At 43.8% G+C, this 6,204-nt stretch overlaps 1 protein-coding gene across 3 annotated transcripts in view; it reads left to right on the top strand.

Moving 5' to 3' along the window:
• Nucleotides 1–3,583: 3,583 nt before the first annotated feature.
• The window catches only part of cep350 (centrosomal protein 350), a 65,641-nt gene continuing 63,020 nt past the window's right edge, over nucleotides 3,584–6,204 (top strand). For 2 of the 3 annotated variants that reach the window (XM_088927522.1, XM_088927523.1), the window contains exon 1: nucleotides 3,584–4,401. The gene's annotated coding sequence lies outside the window, so the exon portion shown is untranslated. The remainder of the gene's footprint in view (nucleotides 4,402–6,204) is intronic. The other variant, XM_088927521.1, reaches the window with a different exon arrangement.

Here is a 6,204-nt window from a genome sequence, read left to right as displayed (position 1 = left end):
CACGTGCTCTTTGGTTGCCAGCCTCTGGTGCCCTGCCATTCAGGTAAGATCCTTCAGCTTGTTGTCCAATTCCTTTGGCTGTGTCTTTGTGTCCTTGGCTGTGTCCTTGTCTGGGCCTAGTCTGTGGCTATGGTTCTGCATCCCGATGAGCCCAGAAATGCGGCACATCTCTTCCCCGTTCCTCAACTGGCTGGCACATCCAGTTCCTCATGATGTATTCGTACCTGCCCCCCCCCCAGACGAACTTGAAGACAAACTTGAAGACCATCCCTTGCAGAGCTCGTCTGAGTCTGGCCAGCACTGCCAGGTAAACCAAAGTCGGCAGGATGTCTGCTTTCAACACCATCACTTTCCCCATGAGGGACAGCGACCATGTTTTCCACAGACCCAGCTTCACGTTCACCTGGGAAAAAGCATCTTTGATTGTTAGAAGAAAAACTTGTGCCCTAAGCAGAAATCAAACCCAGACCTCTGTGGTCTGAGAGGCATGTACCAAAACCACTGCACCAACACGTCACCCACACACTGGTAATACTGGTAGGTTAATTGACTTCTCAGAAATTGGCCTTGGTTTAAGAGTATACAGTATGTGGCTGTGTGTGCTCTGTGATGGACTGGCATCCCATCCAGGGTGTACCCTGCCTTGCAGCTGTTGCTTGCTGAGGCTCCAACTCCCCCAAAACCCTAGATTGGATGAATCAGTTAGAAAATGGAGGGAGTGTGATGGTGCTCTTCTATGTGTCCAAAACATGATGAAAACACAATAATATGGAGCAGATGTATGTCTATTATTGTGATCTATGTGTCCTTTCAAGTCTCATTTACATGCGTGTCTAATTTAGTTTTCTCAATACAGTTTTTTTAACAGCCCAGATAGCACCATTAGCACTGTATTGTACTTGAAAGCTGTTTTGGTGAATCACCATTTTATATGACATTTATGTTTTCCTTATTAGCTCAAATTCAATTTACACTGCTTGCACTAGTCTGATAATTGTGTTTTGACTAGACCAAATCTTCTCCTTTTCCCCTTTTCTTGATAAAAGAACTGCCCTTTTGTTACGGCAGTCATCACCATCATGACCTAAAGCAGAGCAGTCTTTTGACAGGAACAAAGAAGAGCTGCATTTGGGGAAATTAATTATATTTTCACAGTGTTGCTACAAGAACCATGCAAGTTAATTCTCTCTAAGGATCAAGTTAATGCTTGAATGGTTTTCAGTAAAACTGCAAGCCAGCAAATGGGTAAACAAGAAGTAGATAGTTATTGATGTTTCCATTTTTGCATTTATTTATGTAGAAAAAAAAATATAAATACCTTTGCCAGCACCCACCTTACTAATATATGCAGTAGCTATTTCATTATTAAGACTCCAAGAAAGTCTAGTCATCAAATGAGAGATAATGAAGTATTATAAAGAAAAAGGTGACACTGTATAATCTCTGTTTCAACAGTTTTGAAAAGAAATACAATCTGAGAAGGAGTAATTGGAAAACATACAGTCATGTGAAAAGAAAGTTCACCCTCTTTAAATTCTATGATTTTATATACATTAGGACCTAATCATCTGGTCCTTACCAGGTCCTAAAATTTGGTAAATCTAACCTCAGATGATAATCACACAACAGATTCCACTATGTCATTATTTAACAAAAAATAAGCCAACATGCAGAAGCCATGTGTGAAAAACTAAGTACACCCCATGATTCAGTAGCTTGTAGAACCACCTTTAGCAGCAATAACTTGAAGTAATCATTTCCTGTATGCTTTTATCAGTCTCTCACACCATTTGAGGAATTTTGGCTCACTCTTCTTTACAACATTGCTTCAGTTCATCGATGCTTGAGGGCATTTATCCATGCACAGCTCTCTTAAGGTCCTGCCACAGCATCTCAATGGGGTTGAGATCTGGACTTTGACTTGGCCATTCCAACACCTTGATTCTTTTCTTTTTTCAGCCATTCAGTTGTAGATTTGCTGGTGTGCTTGGGATCACTGTCCTGTTGCATGACCCAATTTCAGCCAAGGTTTAGCGGTCAGACAGATGGCCTCATTTGTCTCTAGAATACTTTGGTATAAAGAGGAGTTCATGGTCGACTCGATGACTGCAAGGTGCCCAGGTCCTGTGGCTGCAAAACATGCCCAAATCATCACCCCTCCCCCACCGTGCTTGACGGCTGGTATGAGGCGTTTGTGGCGATACGCTGCGTTTGGTTTTCACCAAACATGGCGTCGTGCATAATGACCAGACATCTCCCCTTTGGTCTTGTCTGTCCAAAGGACATTGTTCCAGAAATCTTGTGGTTTGTTCAGATGCAAATTTGCAAATCTAAGCTGTGCTGCCATGTTCTTTTTGGGGAGAAGGGGCTTTCTCCTGGCTGTCCTTCCATGAAAGCCATACTTGTTCAGTCTTTTTCTGATCATACCGTCATGAACTTTAACATTTAACATTAACCAAGGCCTGCAGATCCCTAGATATAGCTCTTCGTTTCTTTGCAATTTCTCTGAGCATTATACGGCCCGAACTTGGGGTGAATTTGCTGGGATGCCCACTCCTGGGAAGATTGGCAACTGTCTTGAATGTTCTTCATTTGTATATAATCCTTCTAACTGTAGAAGGATGGATTTTAAATTGCTTGGAAACGGCCTTATAACCCTTCCCATATTGATGAGCAGCAACAATTGCTTCTCTGAGTTCATTGCTGATGTCTTTTCTCCTTGGTATGGTGTTAACACACACCTGAATGCTCCAGACCACCAAACTGCCAGAAGTTCTGCTTTTATAGAGGTGGTCACACTTCCTGATGATCAACTAATCAAGTGCATTTGATTGGCAGCACCTGGCTGCTAATTACCTTCTTAATTCCCATGGAAGCAGTAAGGGAGTGCTTATTGTTTCCCACATGGTTTCTGCATTTTGGCTTACCTTATGTTGAATAAATAATGACAAGTGAAATCTGTTATGTGTTGTGTATTATCTGAGGCTAGATTTGTCTAATTATAAAAGTTGGTGAGGACCAGACGATTTTTAGTTATGCCGATATGTAAAACCAGTGAATTGAAAGAGGGTGTACTTTATTTTTCACATGACTGTAGCTCCACTTCTCCACCCCTCCTTACCTTAAATGGAGAGACTACATCTGTTATTGTTCTATTCGTTTCTTAAGACTCAATCGTAATCAACATAACCAATCTTAGACTAGTATGAGCTCCCGTTCATGCAGTATGCAGTATATAAACTATTTTAATTTTCTTTTTCATTGTATTTTTGTGAAGATGTACTGTTTCTTTACTCTGAGACTTAATTTGTCGTATCTTGTTTCTATTACGTGTCACATGTAAAATCAATTTTAAAAACTATAAGAAACTATAATAAAGCCATATTCTTTCGGGAAACCAGGGCGACAAACTCAACATTTCAGCCATCTTTGTTTTGGAAGTTGGTGAATCTCCAAAGCCATCTTAGTAAGGTCAGTCTCGCACATCCCTGCTCTCGCGGTATTTCATGATTCCCGCGAGCCAACGCGCCTGACTAGGCTCACTGGTTTCCTGTCTCCCCAGTTGTTTGGTTAATGGCGGATGGGTTGGAGTAACGGCTGGTTTAGTGCGGCTTGTAAACCGGGAAAACAAAGCACAGGGGGCGGGTAACGATAAACTGACACATGCGATCACTCGTGCGGATCCGACGTGCGGACTGAGAAACGGAACAATGAAGGGTTGAGCTGTCGCTGGGAAGAAAAGCGAAAGGGAACATTGGAGATACTGTACAATATTCAGCGGCCTGAAGACCCCGGGGCTGGATTTTTTATCGGTAGGTTGTAGAATTAAGAACAGGGAAATCGACGTGCTAGCAACTTCCAAACTCCTCAAAGAGTGGGCACCGGGGGCTGAGTCGATATAGCCGAAATGCCGCCGCGTCTTCTGCACGGGAGCCTGCCAGAGGACTGCTGTTGAGACTCGCCAGCCGGTATTCTGGATGCTGGGTGTTGAAACCAGCCGCCCAAGTGCCCGTGTTGCCCGCTTGTCATCGTGGTTTTTCCACCTTCACCCGGGTGTTCCGATCATCGGCTCCGTGTCCCGTGTTTGGTGGGAGGACGGTTGAGCGGCGGAGGCGCCGGGATCGGCCGGTTTGTGAGTCACCCTTTCAGGGGAGTAGTCTCTGCCGTAGCGTCCTTGTCCCGGGGGAAGATCGAGCCGCGGGTTTCGAGGAATCGCGGACTGCGGCTGTACCGAGAGTTTCAGCTGGGAATTGTTGTTTTGAAAGGTGGCAGGAGGAGCGACTGAAAGATCGGTTTTCGCTGTTTTGCGATCTTCCTCCGAGGGGTCAGGGTCGGAGCCTCTGCAGGGCCCCGGCTGATGTCCCGGGACACCGGACCACAGAGATCGATGCGGCGCTGAAGGTGAGTCCACCTGTCCTGGCCACTGGTTTTTGACGATATAGGCTTAATCCGTTTAATCAAATCCTGTCCTAGTCCACAGTGGTAGGTGTTTTACAGAAATTTCCCTGGATTGTTGCCACGGACGTCAGGGGATAGATTATTCCTGTTTATATTGTATAAGTTCGTTATCATGAAACTGTAAGTAGTTTACAGTGGGAAGCGAAACTTCCCTTTAATTTGTGTTCCTCCTGGCATGTACACTAGTTTATTCTCTTGAACGATTTGCGTGGAAAAGTTTGTAACCCATAACTTAGCTGACAGTGTAAGCTGTGCGTCAGACAGACGTTAATAGAAGCCGGGTGTTTTGTACGATGTGTCATTTAAAAACTGAAAGTCGTTCGCATTATTTACGATTTTAAGGAATGTTTGTTCGCGTCGGTAAAATGATTTTGGTTCCCACTCCACCTCGACCTCGTCTTGAGGGTCTTCTTTGGTCCACGACTCGTCTTGCCGAGAGTTAGGAAAAATCGTTTGCTTTTTGAAGATTTAAAAGACTTTTGTAAAATGCACTTGAATTAGTGGGATATCTGTGGTATTGAGCACTAAAGTGATTGAGATAAAAAGGGGATTTCCCTTCTGTGCAAGTAATCAAATCCTATAGCTTTTCTCCACCGCGTTTGAGAGAGGTCTTTTTGATGTCAGATGACTACAGAGACAGGTGTAGAAATCTTTTAGATAATCTCTGAGGTCATGCCCATTGTTTATATTAAAAGAGAAGGGGGTGGCACATTAATTTGCCTTTTTCCAGAAGATTGTGGTTGGTGTGGCTGCCTGGCACTGGGTTCAGTTCCAGACTTGGCATGCTGTCTGTGGGGAGTTTGTATGTTCTCTCTCGGTGTCCAAGTGGGTTTCTTCTGGGTGCTCTAGTTTCCTCCCACAGTCCCAAGACACACTCGTGGGTTAATTGACTTCTGGGGGATCTGTTGCAGGCTTGAGCGTGTGCCCTGCGATGTACTCTTATCTCATCCAGGGTGTACCCAGCCTTGCGTCCACTGCTTGCGGCAGTAGGCTCCTGCTCCCCCCACGATGTTCCAGAAGCTTGGTGACTGGGGCACTGCTGTCCCATGGCTTTGTGTCCCAAGACTGAAACACAGTAATTGGGTTTTATGTGGTTATTTTTCACATTCTTATACCAACACCCCATCGCGCCTGCTGAGGAGAACAAAAATCTTCAATCTCCCTTCTTCTGATGGAGTTTAGTAGTTTCCACAGTTGTCCGATAACATTATACGTTACAATAATTCTTAAAAGTAGGATGACTGTTAACTGATTCTGACGTCCGACCTAAGATGAAGCTACAGATCACTACACGGAAAATACTGCAGTATGCATGTGTATATACATTTAAGAATTTAAATGTATTAAATGACAAGAACCTCTGCTCCTTTAAGGTAATATCTCTGTAGCCTAATTCTGTTGATGTTCTTTAATCTGCGTTTGATGCTGATGTGTGCTGAGCACATTTAACAATGCATGCCTTGCTTTTAAAGTGTCTCGTGCTTTAATAACATATCATTGAAGTTACCAGTCAGCCCAGAGGAACATTGAACAACATTCAGTGCAACACCACCAGCTCTGTAGTGGGGAATTCTACTGCGGGCCTGTGATGAGTGTATTAATAAGAGTTCATTCGTAGTGCTGAATCCTTGTTCTGCTTGAGTCAAAAATCTATACTGAAAAAAAGAGGGGAAAATGTGGAAGTGTTTTTAAGATTAGTCAACTTACAGAGGCCACCTAGTCTCTGAAAATTAGGTAAGATAAGAC

Source organism: Atractosteus spatula, chromosome 11 (genome assembly GCF_055471065.1).
Source record: "Atractosteus spatula isolate fAtrSpa1 chromosome 11, fAtrSpa1.hap1, whole genome shotgun sequence".
Classification (NCBI taxonomy): Eukaryota; Metazoa; Chordata; class Actinopteri; order Semionotiformes; family Lepisosteidae; genus Atractosteus; species Atractosteus spatula.
This window is presented reverse-complemented; position numbering and strand designations above follow the sequence as displayed.